Raw genomic sequence first — 17351 nt, forward strand, 5'->3', positions numbered from 1 at the left:
TACTGATCCCCCTCCCCACCCCAACTAAACCCCACAACCCGATTATCTTCCCGACTCTCCAACCCTGACTGCCCCCTCAACTGCCTGACCATTCTCTCTGACTACACCTCCATCTCCCAACTACCCCCACTACCTGACCTCCCTGGCCTCCTTGACTATTTCCAACCCCAATTACTCTCCCAATAACACCACACCAGCATCCAGCTCTCCTGCACTCAACCTGTAATATAAAGGACTGGATTCTCCGTTCTGGAGTGAAAACGGTGGTGTTTTATGTCAGGAAAACTGGCATAAAACGGCGACCAATTCCCTGTTCCTGAGTGGGTGGGGAAGACGGGGCTAGCAGCTGGGCAGTGTAGAGCTCCCATCTCTCGGTGCTGCTACGGCCTGGAGAATGGCCGGGTCCATGGCCATTCATGGCGGATGCTGCTTGCAGACCCGCCGACTCGCGCGCCCCGGATCGCCCCACCACAGTGCCCCCTGCCCCGAATATGTCCCCCCCTGCCCGCGGATCAGCCCTCCCCCGACTGTGGCTGTGCTGGATTGTGTCTGCAGCTGCCACGCTGAGTTCCCGACGGGTGAGACCACACGCGACCCACGTCATCAGGAACTCGGCCGGCGTGCGTGGATACGGCACACGGCGTGCTCTCAGAGTCCACTCCTTTTCAGGGTACGGAGTATCTTGAAAGCGGCGCCGCCTCCGATATCGTCGTTATCGGGGATTCTCCACCCCGTCGCTGAACGCGATTTCGCCGTCCTGGATCGGAGAATCCAGCCTAAGGTATTTGGCTTTTGAAGAGTTAATGTGAGAGTGGGGAAACAGTACCGCCCACATTATGATGAGAGAGTCACATGATAGGAGACTGAGGACAGTAGTAGTCTGGTAGAAACCAGCATGAGGACAGTTCCTAGGAAGGGCTGGACCTTGGAGAGATATATAGTTATTTGTTACCAATAAATGCTTAGGGTGGAATTTTCTAATCTTTTCCAAGTGATGGTCCTGGCTAAAAAACCGAGGAGAATCCCGCCTGCACCAATGGGAAAACTCGCTGTATATTCAGCCTCTTTAACAAATTTTTTTTTACCATGTGATTTCCATCGGGCTCATAGCAGCTTGTCTCTGATTCACACCGGAAAAATTAATCTCTGCAATCAGTGAGATGCTTCTTTTGCCTGCCCAGCACTCCCCAACACTTGTACCAAGTCCAGTCGAAGTGTGCCCCTCTTCAAAGGTTGAATACCTTATATTAGAAGTTGAGTGCAGGAGAGCTGGAGGCTGCCAGGAAGACAGCGCCACGTTTCACTGAGGGGGCCACCACCAAATGTCTGAATTTTGTCCAGCAGAAGCATGACATCCTGTACCTGCGATTGGCCAGACGTCCAGCAAGCAAGGTCACCAACCCCACCTTGGAAGTTGTGGCAGCGATAGTGAACCCCAGCTTTCTCCATAAGAGGATGGGCATACAGTGATGAAAGATGAATGACCTTCTTTGTGCAGCCAGGTTAAGTTTGTCTCCTCATGTCTCCCGCTGCACCCCTTCACAGACCCATCACAGCTCCACAGTAATCTTTCTCCTCGCCACCTCATGGATTCCCAACACTTGTCATTGCGCCCTCCCCCTACTCCACATGGCCTCCCCAGTAGGTAAACTGCTGTTCACATCCCGCTCCCACTCTCTTCCCACACATGCCAGACTTCATCAGCCTATCGTCTGCTGGACCGGTACATGCATTGAGCATGACTCATTGTAGAGTATATCTGCAGGTGTTTGTGGCCTCTGCACTGGCATCATCAGCCACTTCCTGAGTGGGTACCACCTATCCCTGAGGAGCCATCCCTCCAGCCGCTGTTCTCTCTCAAAAACATCTGTGAGTGCGCAAGGTGTAACCGTCATGGACGACCCCTGGGAAACAGGCACACTCCTGCATTAGGCACATCATGTGGCCACAAACGAGTTGGACCTTGAGGGAATGGAATCCTTGCAGTTCATGAATGGCACCGCATGATGACATGGTGAATGCAGGACCACATAAGTGCAGCGTATCACACTCTGCACCTGGGGCCTGCCAGCTAAGCTCCGGACCCAAGACAGAGGTGCCCAGCTTTAAGCGCTGGGACGGAGAGGGAGGCCCTCCTCGCCGCCACCACACACTAACCCAGCATCTAGGAATCCCCCGGTGAATCATTGGGCCCCTCAGGGCCATGAGATGGAAATTTGGGAGGTTGTGGCCTCAGGGACCGTAACCACTTCAATTTCCAAGAGACCCCGCTCGGGGCACTGTGACAGTTTATTGTGGGTTGCACCCCCCTATGGAGGGTGAAATTATGACCCACTGGAAGGGGTCGCAAAGACCCCTCAACCGGGAGGGGAGAACCTATTGTGTCTCCTAGTGGGGGAATGCCACCACTCTAGAGAGTGGTGTCTCTTCTGGGGGGAGTCGGGGGTTACTGAGACCTCCATGGGAGTGAATCGCCATCCCTCGTTCTTCTCACCCTGACGTTCCAGCCTCTGTGTTTTGGGCCTGTCCTGTGTGGCCACTATCTCAGAGTCACACCCCATCGCCACTAGACCAGGGATCTCATACAGACCTGGGGCGAAATTCTCCGTTATCGGCGGAAACTCCGCCGATCGGCGCAAATCCCACTTGCGTCACGTCATAAAAATGGGCCGATAGTCTGCGGCCCGAAATGGGCTAGCAGCGACGTAACGGGATCCGCGCTTGCGCAGTGGTTCACGCCGTGCAGCGTCATACGCGCTGCACGGCGTGACGGCTCATAAGGCCGCGCAGCTCCCCCCCACCCGACCGGAACAGCCGACCGCAACACCCGACTTGATGGCTGGCCGTCGCTCAGCCCCGAGGTTCGAGTCACGCGATGTGGAGGCGCTCCTGGATGCGGTGGAGCAGAGGAGGGACGCCCTGTATCCCGGGCACGGCCGCAGAGTTGCCCCACGCCACAGCCGGCGTCTGTGGAGGGAGGTGGCAGAGGCCGTCACCGCTGTGGCCCTGACACCACGGACAGGCACCCAGTGCCACAAGAAGGTGAACGACCTCGTCAGAGCAGGCAGGGTGAGCGTCCCCCATATCCCCCATATCCCCTCTCCCCCAAATCCCCCCCTCCCCCATATCCCCCCTCCCCCATATCCCCCCTCCCCCATATCCCCCATATCCCCCATATCCCCCCTCCCCCATATCCCCCCCTCCCCCATATCCCCCCCTCCCCCATATCCCCCCTCCCCCATATCCCCCCTCCCCCATATCCCCCCCTCCCCCATATCCCCCATATCCCCCCTCCCCCATATCCCCCCTCCCCCATATCCCCCCCTCCCCCATATCCCCCATATCCCCCTCCCCCATATCCCCCATATCCCCCCTCCCCCATATCCCCCCCTCCCCCATATCCCCCCTCCCCCATATCCCCCATATCCCCCCTCCCCCATATCCCCCCTCCCACATATCCCCCATATTCCCCCCTCCCCCATATCCCCCATATCCCCCCTCCCCCATATCCCCCATATCCCCCCTCCCCCATATCCCCCATATCCCCCCTCCCCCATATCCCCCATATCCCCCCTCCCCCATATCCCCCATATCCCCCCTCCCCCATATCCCCCCTCCCCCATATCCCCCATATCCCCAAGTGAATCCAGCCCTAACCTTAACCTCTGCAATGCACGCGCAACCGATGGCGTGCATTCATATACCTGCCTAACACTGTTGCCTTTTACCCCTGCCACCACCCCCCCCCCCAGGAGAAGCGCGCACACAACAATAGGGAGCATGTGAGGACTGGAGGAGGGCCCGCTGATGAGAGGCCACTGACCGTACACGAGGAAAGGGCCCTGGAACTGGCTGGCGGACCTGACGACCGGGAGGTTGCTGATGCAGAGGTCGGGGCCCCACGAGCAAGTGAGCCACCAACAGCCCGTCCCCATATCCCCCCTCCCCTATATCCCCCTCTCCCGTATCACCTGATCACTGCCTGATGTCTAACCATGCATGCTTCATTGTGTATCGCAGGACCAAACGTCCAGGCACCCATCCCCGCAGATGCAGACCGCCCGCAGGATGCCCCTCCGAGACCACGGGAGACGGAGAGACCCGCACCCTCCAGCATGCGACGCCCGCAGGATGCCCCTCGGAGACCACGGGAGACGGAGAGACCCGCACCCTCCAGCATGCGACGCCCGCAGGATGCCCCTCGGAGACCACGGGAGACGGAGAAACCCGAACCCTCCAGCATGCGACGCCCGCAGGATGCCCCTCGGAGACCACGGGAGACGGAGAGACCCGAACCCTCCAGCATGCGACGCCCGCAGGATGCCCCTCGGAGACCACGGGAGACGGAGAGACCCGAACCCTCCAGCATGCGACGCCCGCAGGATGCCCCTCGGAGACCACGGGAGACGGAGAGACCCGAACCCTCCAGCATGCGACGCCCGCAGGATGCCCCTCGGAGACCACGGGAGACGGAGAGACCTGGAGCAACAGGGAGACGACACCCCCGTCACGTGCGGGAGCGACCACCCAGCGATGAGGGGGGCAGCCACAGGCCCCCGTCACATCCGAGCCAGGACACCACTACCCAGGACACCACTATCCAGGACACCCCTACCCGGGACACCACTACCCAGGACACCCCTACCCGGGACAGCACTACCCGGGACAGCACTACCCAGGACACCCCTACCCGGGAAGACGAAATACCGGACAGTGACTCAGAGTGGATGGGTGGAGACGAACCCCCACCCCAAAGTGCCATGGACTCAGAGTGGGACGAAGAGCACGACACAACGCCACTGCTGTCACCAACACCCTCCACCATCGCAGAAACACTCACCACGGTTGGGCACTTTAGTGATGAGGCGTCTGGTACACTCACTGGTGCGCACAACACAGCCGTCCCGGTACAGCAGGTGGAGGTAGGAGCAGCAGAGGGACCGGGCGGTCGGAGGGCAGCCCAGGCCAAGCGAACATCTGCCGCCCAGATGGATCCCGGGTTCCTGCAGTTACCACACCCACACATAGATCCGATGCAACCACCGACACGGAGACGAGCGAATAGGGTGACGGGTGGCTTGCGGCGGCTGCGGTCGCAGGTGGAGGAGTCCACCCGCGTCCAGGAGCTGGGAGTGGTCCCGGTCATGCGTGCCACCCAGGCTGACACCGCACGGGTGGCGTCCGCGGTGGAGGCAATGGGTGCGACGGTGTCAGACATGGGGAACGGTTTGCAAGGCCTGGGGCCTTCCGTGCAGGCGGCGTCTGTGGCCCAGGAAATGGCTGCCCTCTCACAGGAGGCCATGAGCCAGTGCCAGCGCCAGATGGCAGAGGCGCTCAACGCCATAGCCCAGTCTCAGCAGGCCATGGCCCAGTCTCAGCAGGCCATAGCCCAGTCTCTGCAGGCCATGGCCCAGTCTCTGCAGGCCATGGCCCAGTCTCAGCAGGCCATCGCTGAGGGCATCGGCGCCAGTGGCCATGTGCGAGCTGGCGTCGCACTGTCGCAGACAGGGTTCGACAACCCCCTGGGCTCCATGGCTGCAAACCTGCAGACCCCTGTCGATACCAGCACGGGCCTCCAGGACTGGCAGCGCCAGATGTCGGGGGCGCGTCGGATGGCCAGTCCGTTCGCATCCCCCACCCATGTAGAGGCCTGGGGGCCATCGGGCACCCCGAGGGAGGAGGAGGTGGTGTGGTCCGTCCCGGCTCCCTCTGTAGGGGAGGTCCCGGTACACCGCGACACCTCGGACTCCCCCCCTTCCGTCCCAGGTGCATCGGGTGGGCAACGGGCAGGACAGGCTGGCAGCTCGCCATCCCAGTCGCCCGGGCCGCAGCCTGGCCCATCTAGGCCAGGACGCCCCAGGAAACGGCCGCCAAAGGGATCCAGTGTCAGAGGGCAGGAATCACAGGAGTCCACCTCCAGTTCTGCTGTACCGTCTGGGGAACCACGTAGACGTAGTCAAAGGGCCCGTAAGGCCAAACAATTAGACACTGAGTAAGTTGGCACGGGTGCAGGGCACAGATGAGTTTTAGGCGCTAGGGCACGTGCATGAACTCCTTTGGTTATTAAAGTCAATGTTACACCTACCGAAGCTGCCTTTGTGCTCTGTCCAAAGTGTGCGGGGGTGTCATGTACGTTGAGCGCAAGTGTGTGTGTGAGGGGTGGTCTTACCTCAGCCCCAGGTGAGTCTGCCCCCTTCCCCCTGGGCCGCCATCAACATCCCCCGGGCAGAGGACGGGACCGTGCGCTGCAGTGTCACAGCCGCATGCAGGGATGGTCCGGGTGGATGGTGGTACTGTGGCCATGGGTCAGACATAGTCCAACGATGTAGAGCCAGGAGCTCATCGGAGGCGGGCTGTCATCATTCTCCATGGCCTGCGATAGACACGCGTCCACCCGCAACTGGGTGAGCCCGGCCCGTTGTGCCGCCGGTGGATCGGCAATTGGGAGTGGGGGGGTGGTGTGCATGCGGGTGGGGTGTGTGGGGTTGGGGAGGGGGGTGATGGTGCTGGGTGGATGGATGGGTGGGGGGTGTGGGTGGTCGGCTGTTGTCATGGTGTGCGGTCTGTGGCCATACTACCCGATTCCCACGCCCATCTAGTCAGTGAAGCGGGCGTCTATCAGTCTGTCCCGTGCCCGCTGGGCCAGCCGGTAACGGTGGACAGCCACCCGTCTGTGTCTACCCCGTCTGCCCTGACCATTGCCCCCATCCCCCTCATCTGGGGAGGACTGGGCCTCTTCCTGCTGCTCCTCCACTCCGCCCTCCTCTGCCTGCGGCACATCGCCCCTCTGCTGGGCTATGTTGTGCAGGACGCAGCACACCACAATGATGCGGCCGACCCTATCTGACCGATACTGGAGGGCGCCCCCAGAGAGGTCCAGGCACCTGAAACGCATCTTCAGCACGCCAAAGCACCTCTCGATCACTCCCCTTGTCGCTACATGGGCATCATTGTAGCGGTTCTCCGCCACATTGCGTGGCCTCCGTATAGGCGTCATCAGCCACGATCGCAATGGGTAGCCCCTATCGCCCAGCAACCAGCCCCTCAGCCGGGGATGGCGTCCCTCGTACATGCCGGGGATGGATGACCGCGACAACACGAATGAGTCGTGTACACTGCCTGGGTAACGGGCGCAGACGTGCAGGATCATCATGCGGTGGTCGCAGACCACCTGTACGTTCATCGAATAGGTCCCCTTCCTATTAGTGAACACGGCCCTGTTATCTGCAGGTGGCCGCACGGCGACGTGCATCCCATCGATCGCGCCCTGGACCATGGGGAACCCGGCAATGGCAGAGAAGCCCACGGCCCGGGCATCTTGGCTGGCCCGGTCCACGGGGAAGCGGATGTAGCGGTGCGCCATGGCATAAAGGGCATCTGTCACTGCCCGGATGCACCGATGCACCGATGTCTGCGATATGCCGGACAGGTCCCCACTCGGTGCCTGGAATGACCCCGTTGCATAAAAGTTCAGGGCCACCGTAACCTTGACGGACACGGGGAGAGGGTGTCCCCCGCCAGTGCCACGCGGTGACAGGTGTGCCAGCAGGTGGCAGATGTGTGCCACGGTTTCCCGGCTCATCCGGAGTCTCCTCCTGCATTCCCGGTCCGTGAGGTCCTGGTATGACTGCCGGGGCCGGTACACACGGGGCGCCCTTGGGTGCCTCCGTTGCCGTGGGGCCGCGACGTCCTCCTCCCCCTCCTCGTCCTGTCGGTCAGGTGTCCCTCCAGCCTGGGCGGCTGCCGCCTGCCCCTCTGCGGCAGCCTGCGCCGCCTCTCTGGCACGCTCCTCCTCCTCCTCCTCCTCCTCCTCCTCCTCCTCATCCAGGGCAACATAGACATGAGCGGCTGCCACCACGGCGGCCAACATCGCTGGATGATCTGAAAACATGACGACCTGGTGGGGGGGGAGGGGAACGATGACATGTCATCATTGCCCATATCCCCTCCTCCCCCCAGCCAGGTGGCATGGACCGCATGGGTCCAACTGTTGGAGGCTGGCACCTGGCCAGGTGGACCAACTCATTTGCCCTCCCATCACCCACCCCGGCACGGACCCCCCCCCGCCCCAACCTCCACCCCAGCACGGACCCCCCCCCCAACCTCCACCCCGGCACGGACCCCCTCCACAACCCCCAACCTCCACCCCGGCACGGACCCCCTCCCCAACCCCCAACCTCCACCCCAGCACGGACCCCCCCAACCTCCACCCCGGCACGGAACCCCTCCCCAACCCCCAACCTCCACCCCAGCACGGACCCCCCCCCCAACCTCCACCCCGGCACGGACCCCCTCCACAACCCCCAACCTCCACCCCGGCACGGACCCCCTCCCCAACCCCCAACCTCCACCCCAGCACGGACCCCCCCAACCTCCACCCCGGCACGGACCCCCTCCCCAACCCCCAACCTCCACCCCGGCACGGACCCCCTCCACAACCCCCAACCTCCACCCCGGCACGGACCCCTCCCCAACCCCCAACCTCCACCCCAGCACGGACCCCCCCCAACCTCCACCCCGGCACGGACCCCCTCCACAACCCCCAACCTCCACCCCGGCACGGACCCCCTCCCCAACCTCCACCCCGGCACGGAACCCCTCCCCAACCCCCAACCTCCACCCCAGCACGGACCCCCCCCCCCAACCTCCACCCCGGCACGGACCCCCTCCACAACCCCCAACCTCCACCCCGGCACGGACCCCCTCCCCAACCTCCACCCCGGCACGGACCCCCTCCCCAACCTCCACCCCGGCACGGACCCCCTCCCCAACCCCCAACCTCCACCCCGGCACGGACCCCCTCCACAACCCCCAACCTCCACCCCGGCACGGACCCCCTCCCCAACCCCCAACCTCCACCCCAGCACGGACCCCCCCCCCCAACCTCCACCCCGGCACGGACCCCCTCCACAACCCCCAACCTCCACCCCGGCACGGACCCCCTCCCCAACCTCCACCCCGGCACGGACCCCCTCCCCAACCTCCACCCCGGCACGGACCCCCTCCCCAACCCCCAACCTCCACCCCGGCACGGACCCCCTCCACAACCCCCAACCTCCACCCCAGCACGGACCCCCTCCCCAACCCCCAACCTCCACCCCAGCACGGACCCCCCCCAACCTCCACCCCGGCACGGAACCCCTCCCCAACCCCCAACCTCCACCCCAGCACGGACCCCCCCCCCCAACCTCCACCCCGGCACGGACCCCCTCCACAATCCCCAACCTCCACCCCGGCACGGACCCCCTCCCCAACCTCCACCCCGGCACGGACCCCCTCCCCAACCTCCACCCCGGCACGGACCCCCTCCCCAACCCCCAACCTCCACCCCGGCACGGACCCCCTCCCGGCACTCCCCCGGAGCCCAGCCTACTCTAACCACCCCCCCCCCCCCCCCCCCCCCGCCGCACACACACACACACAAGCCGAGACACACCTCTCCTCAGGCAATCAGTCTGCGGCCACGCCATTTCCTGCCCAGAGCCAACCCCCCAGGCCGTCACTCACCTCCTCGCTGGTCGGCGTGAGCCTGGAGCACCAGGTCACGCCGATGAAAAGGAGGTTTGATTGACGTCGACGTGAACGGTCATCACGTCGACGGGACTTCGGCCCATCCGGAAGGGAGAATATCGGCAGGCCGAAAATCGGCTGCCTTGCGCAGGCCCGTGACATTCTCCGCGGCAGCGGCGCCATTAACGCCCCGCCGACTTTTCTCCCTTCGGAGACTTCGGCGGGGGCGGGGGCGGGATTCACGGCGGCCAACGGCCATTCTCCGACCCGGCGGGGGGTCGGAGAATGACGCCCCTGGTGCTGATGTGTTGACTGGCCCGGGACCAGGTGTGAACATGACATCGGGTCCGGAGTCCTTATTCCCTCCCCCCCCCCGAGCTGATGTTTTGTGTTGTCCTGGGATCGGGTGACAGTTTGGTGTTCGGGGCCACCTTAGTAGCATAGAACCCCTATAGTGTAGAAGGAGGCCATTCAACCCTTTGAGTCTTCACCAACCCTCCGAAAGTACACCCTACCTAGGCTCCCCACCTATCCCTGCAAACCCATAGCCTCACCTAACCTTTAAGGTGCAATTTAGCATGGTCAGTCAGCTTGAACATCTTAGGTATGTTTAGTCTTTCTCCATGTCTGCTTTTGGCACAGAAGTCCCTCCCCCACCTTGCTGGCAATTGTAGTCTCATTCATTGTCAGCGTCACTCTCCCTTGCAGGTGGCCGGGGGTGGGGGGGGGGAGGGGGAGGTGTGGTGGTACCAATTGTGGCTGTCCCGGTGTTTCCAGCGGCCATAGAGTGGGGCCGTTCTTCTGACCATGCCCCATCCCCTTGGAGGCATGGCACTGCATGTCATCCACAGACTAGAGGTCCTGGTAGGCAGCCTCTTTGTGTGTGACCTCAAAATCTCCCTTTGAGCATTCTTCCTGGGCCAGACGGACAAACACAAAAGACAGAAAGGGGAAGAAGAAAAGTGATAGGCAGAGAAACCAAGATTCAAACAGGGCCACCACGAAAAATATTGGAAGCAAGACAAGTAATGTTAAAAAGACAAGCTTGAAGGCTTTGTGCCTTAATGGGCGGAGCATTTGCAATAAAGCGGATTAACTAATTGTGCAAATAGACTGAAATGGTTATGATATAATCGGGATTATGGAGACATGGCTGCAATGTGACCTGGGATGGGAATTAAATGTTCTTGAGTATTCAATATTTAGGAAGGACAGACAAAAAGGAAAAATTGGTGGAGTGACAATGCTGGTTAAAGAGGAAATTAACACAATAGGGAGGAAGGATAGTAGCTGTGACAATGTGGAATCTGTGTGAGAAACAACAAGGGGCGAAAACATTAATGGGTGTAGTACATAGAACCCCAAATTGCAGTTGGGAATGGCATTAAACAGACTGCATGGGTAGCACAGCGGATAGCACTGTTGCTTCACTGCGCCATGGTCAATTCCCAGATTGGGTTATTGTCTGTGCGGCATCTGCACATTCCCCCCGTGTTTGCATGGGTTTCCTCCGGGTGCTCCGCTTTCCTCCCACAAGTCTCCAAAGACGTGCTGTTACGTAATTTGGACATTCGGAATTCTCCCTTCATGTACCCGTACAGGCGCCGGAATGTGGCGACTAGGAACTTTATTGCAGTATTAATGTAAGCCTACTTGTGACATTATTAGTAAAAATAAATTAGAGATGGATGCGATAAAGGAACATCAGTCATTATAGGTGATTTTAATCTGCAAATAAATTGGACAAACCAAATTAGCCACAATACTGTAGAGGATGAATTCCTGGAGTGTATGCGGGATAGTTTTCTGGACCAATACGTTGAGGAACCAACTAGAGAGCAGGCCATCCTAGACTGGGTATTGAGTAATGAGAACGGAATTGTTGGCAATTTAGTTGTGCGAGACCCCTTGGGGGATGAGCGAGCATAATATGACAGAATTGTTCATCAAGATGGAGAGTGAAGTAGTTGATTCTAAGACAAGGGTGCTCAATTTTCATAAAGGAACCTACAATGATATGAGTTGACTTTGATCGATTGGGGAATGTTACTTAAAGGGATGACAGTGGATAGGCAATGACAAATATTCAAGGAGCGCATGGGGAACTGCAACAATTGTTTACTCCTGTCTGGCACAAAAGTAAAACGGGAAATTTGGCCAATCCATGTTTTACAAGGGAAATTAGTTCTGTCTTCACAAATGAGGACACAAATCAAATACCAGAAATGTTGGAGAACACAGGATTTAGTGAGAGGGAGGAACTGAAGGAGATCAATATTAGTAGAGAAATGGGGAAATTGATGAGATTGAAGGCTGATAAAACCCCAGGGCCTGATAACCTACATTCCAGAATACTTAAAGAAGTGGTTCACGAAATAGTGGATGCATTGGTGGTCATTTTCCAGGATTCCATAGACTCTGGAACAGTTCCTGCAGATTGGAGAGTAGCTAATGTAAGGCCACTATTTAAAAAGGGAAGTAGAGAAAAAACAGGGAGTAATAGACCAGTAAACCTGACATCGGTGTGGTGATATGCATCACTGTAAATACACAAGGGGTTAATGTAGATACACTAGGACTGAGTAAACACTAGAGGGAGCACCAGAGACATCATGACATGCTGACATACGCTAATGAACACATAGAATAGGACACGACCAATGGGCAGTCAAGACACCCAGAGGTGACACTACCACAAGGGGGCAACCCATATAAACGGACAGGACACATATGCTCTTTCTCTTTCCACAGGCGACACAGGGGCAGATCGGAAGCATCACACCCACACGTGGATTAGAGCAGACTGGTTAGTTAGATTGAGTTACTATAGCAAGATTAGCAGGAGAGTCGAACTCAAGTAGGAGAATTGTTAACTGTTCAATAGATGTGTTAAAGCTATCTCCAAGTCTGAACCTTCGTTTGTCAGAGCATACATCAAGGAAGCAGCTTATGCTACATGAAGAAGCATAACACAACATAGTTCCAGGAGTGCCTGTTGAATCTCTATAGTTCAACTCAACAGATCCATGACTACCAGCAACAGCACCCAGGCAAGATGTTCGATATTCCGGTTCCTCAGCGGCTCAGGTGTCACGGCAATCTCAGTGCCAACTGGTAAGCATTCAAACAGAGATTTGAGATCTACCTGGTAGCGTCCGACCTAGATGGCGTGGCAGATGCAGAGAAAATAAAGCTTCTGCTCACCATTGCGGGCGCAAGTGCAGCAGAAATCTTCAAGACCTTCAAGTATTTTAAAGGGCAAGAAAAGAGAGACTGCCAGACAATCCAGGACAAGTTTGAAACATTCTGCGAGGAACACACAAGAGAGAATGGTAAAAGAGGCGCCAATACTCACCTCGAGACGAAGGTAGGCCTGCAAATGCAGAAAACGGCAGTCTTGATTGGCAGCCAACTTGAGAAAGGAGCCGCACATGCGCAGTTCCCCAGAAGACGAGAACCGGCAAAACAGTGTTTTGCTCATGCGCGAGAAGCCGTGCATGCGCAGTTGCGCAAAGAGTGCAAAGTAAAGGAACAGCGATCTGCGCATACTCAATCCATTCCTACGCTCTATGCCACAAGCGTCATGACGTCTGAGGCCCCGGACCATGCCCACATAAAGGGGAAATGCCCGAAAATAAGAAAGTGTATTTTTAAAGCCGTAAAACACAATTCTTTCACCTGGAACGACAGCACAATGCCTGAACTTCGACCAGTAGCTGAAAGTAACCTCCGCAGAACCCTGCAACAAGCAGTTAGCACCGCCCTAAGAAATGATTTGGTCCTTGAAGACTACGACTCAGACGATGATTTCATCATTGGACGGGGCGACCTCAGTACCAAATCTGAACCGCAACGAGATGTGTTGTACAGTGAAGAATCCGACACAGAAATGGACGAGTTCTTCGGATTTGAGGATCCTCAGCCCAGCACAGACGACATCCTAACCCAGAAGTACAGGATTCTGCTGTGGCCTGATGCCAAGAGACAGAGAGAGGTACAAGCCCACAGAGAGTGACTTAACGCCAAGAGACAGAGAGAGGTCCAAACCCACAGAGAGCGGCCTGACGCCACACCAGTGGTCCACGCACCACGAACAGTGCTCCACGCACCACGAATTGTCCCGGACTCCACACAGTGAGTGGTCCATGCACCACAAAGAGTCCATGACTCCACACAGAGAGTGGTCCATGCACCACCAAGAGTCCCCGACTCCACACAGAGAGTGGTCAATGAACCACGAACAGTCCCCGACTCCACACAGAAAGCAATGACAGACTCTACAGTGAGACCACTGCACGTCTTCACACAGAGAACACAGAAAGACTCCACAGCGAGACCACTGCATGAATCCGTTGAGAGCGCACAGACCGACTCCACATCGAGACCACTGCAGGACTCCACACAGGAAACGATGCCAGACTCCACAGAGAGAGCGGTACAAGCCTCCACAGCGAGCTCGTTGATAGACTCCACGTTGGAAGCAACGCAAGACTCCAAAGCGCAGTCCTTGCATGAACAAGACCATGAAGGTCTAGCAATCTTAACTGAGCAACCAGCAGCAGATGATGCAAGTCTGCCACGCTCAAGTGCACAGCAAGACGACTATGACAGTCTACCACGCTCACTTGAACAACAAAGCGACTATGACAGTCTACCCAGATTATTTGAGCCACCAGAAGAAGACTCTGACAGTCTACCCAGCTCAGTTAACCGACAAGAAGTCACTGAAGGTCTACCCACTGTATGTGCGACAAGTGACAAAAGCTTCACAATTCCCATACAAGATGTGCAACATGACAGCGAGTTGACTGTTCTCCGCTCGTATGTACAGAGGCACTCGACAATCAAAGTGAGGTTACTAGTGACTCCAGTGACACAACGTTAATTCAAACTTCATCCACTCGAGCCTCTCCACAAGAATATGCATTCCTAAACGTTTTGACTCCGGACGGGGAGCATCAAAACACCTCAGATGGTTCAAGTGACACCTCAGATGATTCAAGTGAACCTGAAATGACTCCGGACGGGGAGTATCAAGAAACCAAAGGTGATTCAGGTGAACCAGAAAGGACTCCGGACGGGGATCACCGAGGAATCGGAGACGGCACGCTCAATGAAACAGCAGATGCCACAAAGGACACTAACACAAGTAACTTTGTGAAGGACTCGAACTCTCCACTCGGCGTGGTCATTGAGCGCAACAAACACAACAACAAAACCTACGAAAACAACAACAAAAGACAACAACAGGAAGAGTACCAAAGGCACCAACGTCGACAACAAGCACGATAAAAACAACAACACTGGAACAACGATTGGTACGACATGGTACAACTCTGCAAATGCAGGACACTGTGACAGCACAGCTCCTAACACTGGCAAGAATCAGCCATACCATGGCATGACGGCAAATCTCACTGATTCAAGTTTTCTCCGCTACAAACAAGCAGACCAGCTTTCAAGGCAGCTGACATACTGCATCAATATCACAATCACAAGAAACAGTCCAGGTCAGACGACACAGATTACATACTGCATTGCTACCACAAGCATAGAAAAAAAAGAGTCCAAATCAGAACAAAGTGATTTGTTCACTTCTTGGTTCTTTAAGCACAGGGACACTGACGGCGTTCACAAGGACATGATAACATCAACATCGACACTTCCATAACAAAACAAGACAGCCACTCGACCATATAAATTCATGAACTTTGGACTCATACATATTATTTTGTATTGTGTAATCATCACTGTCATCATGACTTGTACATGTCATCACTTATCTACCTATTTTGTTAAATTTTCTTTAACACTGTACAGAAAATATGTAACAAGAAAAAGGGGGGATGTGGTGATATGCATCACTGTAAATACACAAGGGGTTAATGTAGATACACTAGAACTGAGTAAACACTAGAGGGAGCACCAGAGACATCATGGCATGCAGACATACAGCTAATGAACACATAGAATAGGACACGACCAATTGGCAGTCAAGACACCCAGAGGTGACACTACCACAAGGGGGTAACCCATATAAAAGGACAGGGCACACATGCTCTTTCTCTTTCCACAGATGACACAGGGGCAGATCGGAAGCATCACACCCCATGGATTAGAGCAGACTGGTTAGTTAGATTGAGTTACTATAGCAAGATTAGCAGGAGAGTCAAACTCAAGTAGGAGAATTGTTAACTGTTCAATAAAGCTATCTCCAAGTCTGAACCTTCGTTTGTCAGAGCATACATCAAGGAAGCAGCTTATGCTACATGAAGAAGCATTACACAACAATCGGTAGTGGAAAAAGTTTGGAAGCCATTATCAAAGATTTTATAGCAGAACACTAAAAAAACCAGTGGCAGGATTTGACAGAGTCAGCATGGATTTATGAAAGGAAATTCATGCTCGACAAAGCTATTGGAATTTGTCTGGGGATGCAGCTAGTAGAGTTTACGAGAATGAGCCAGTGGGTGTGGTATATTTCGATTTAGGCTTTTGTCAAAGTCCTGCATAAGAGATTAGTTGTAAAATGATTACACGAGATTAGGGTGTATGGAGATGGATAGAAAACTGGTTGGTAGACAGGAAACAAAGAGTAGGAATTAACAGGTATTTTCAGATTGGCAGACAGTGACTAGTGGGTTGGCAGACAGTGACTAGTGGGGTATCTCAGGGATCATTACTAGGGGCCCAGCTATTCACAATATCTATTTAGGAGCTAAATGAGGGATGAAAATGTAATATCTCCAAATTTTAATGTGACACCAAATTGTGTGGGAGGGTGAGCTGTGGAGGATGCAGAGATACCTCAGTGTGATTTGGACAAGTTGAGTGAGTGGGCAAATGAATGGCACATGCAGTATAATGTGAAGAAATACAAGATTATCCGCTTTGGTAGTAATAACAGGAAGGCAAACTATTATCTGGATGGCCATAAATTAGGAGAGAGAAATGTGCAACAAGACCTGCGTGTCCTCGTACACCAGTGGCGGTAAAGAAGGCAAATGTTGGCCTTCAAAGCGAGAGGATTCGAGTATAGGAGCAGGGATGTCTTGCTGCAATTATACAGGCCTTGGTGAGGCCACATCTGGAATATTGTGTGCAGTTTTGGTCTCCTTATCTGAGAAAGGATGTTCTTGCAAAAAGTGGAGTGCAGACTGATTCCTGGGTAGGGGGACTGACATATGAGGAGAGATTGAGTCGGTTAGGATTGTATTTGCTGGAGTTCAGAAGAATGAGGGAGAGATCTTAAAGAAACCTCTAAAATTCTAACAGGACTGGGCAGGGTAGATGCAGGAAGGATGTTCCCAATGGTGGGTGTATCCAGAACCAGGGGTCACAGTCTGAAAATACGGGGGAGACCGTTTAGGACAGATGAGGAGAAATATCGTCATCGAGAGAGTGGTAAGCCTGTGGAATTCAGGAAGTAGTTGTGGCCAAAACATTGTGAGCGGGATTCTCTGATCCTGAGGCTATGTGTTGACGCCGTCGTAAACGCCATCGCGTTTCCTTACGGCGTCAATATGGTCTCGGGATTAGCAATCCTTGCCCCTGCAGGGGGCCAGCACAGCACTGGAGCGACCCACGCTGCTCCAGCTGCCGATCCCGGTGTCAGCTGGGCGCTGCGGGGTCCGCACATGCGCAGTGGCATCAGCGCCAACGCGCGCATGCGCACTGCTCCCTTCTCCGCGCCAGCCCTGACGAAACATGGCATAGGGCTACAGGGGCCGGCGCGGAAGAAAGCACGCCCCCAGCCCGAGAGACCAGCCCTCTGATCCGTAGGCCCCAATCGCGGGCCAGGCCACAGCAGAGGCCCTCCCCGGGGTTGGACCCCCCCCCCA

Source organism: Scyliorhinus torazame, chromosome 15 (assembly GCF_047496885.1).
Source record: "Scyliorhinus torazame isolate Kashiwa2021f chromosome 15, sScyTor2.1, whole genome shotgun sequence".
NCBI lineage: Eukaryota > Metazoa > Chordata > Chondrichthyes > Carcharhiniformes > Scyliorhinidae > Scyliorhinus > Scyliorhinus torazame.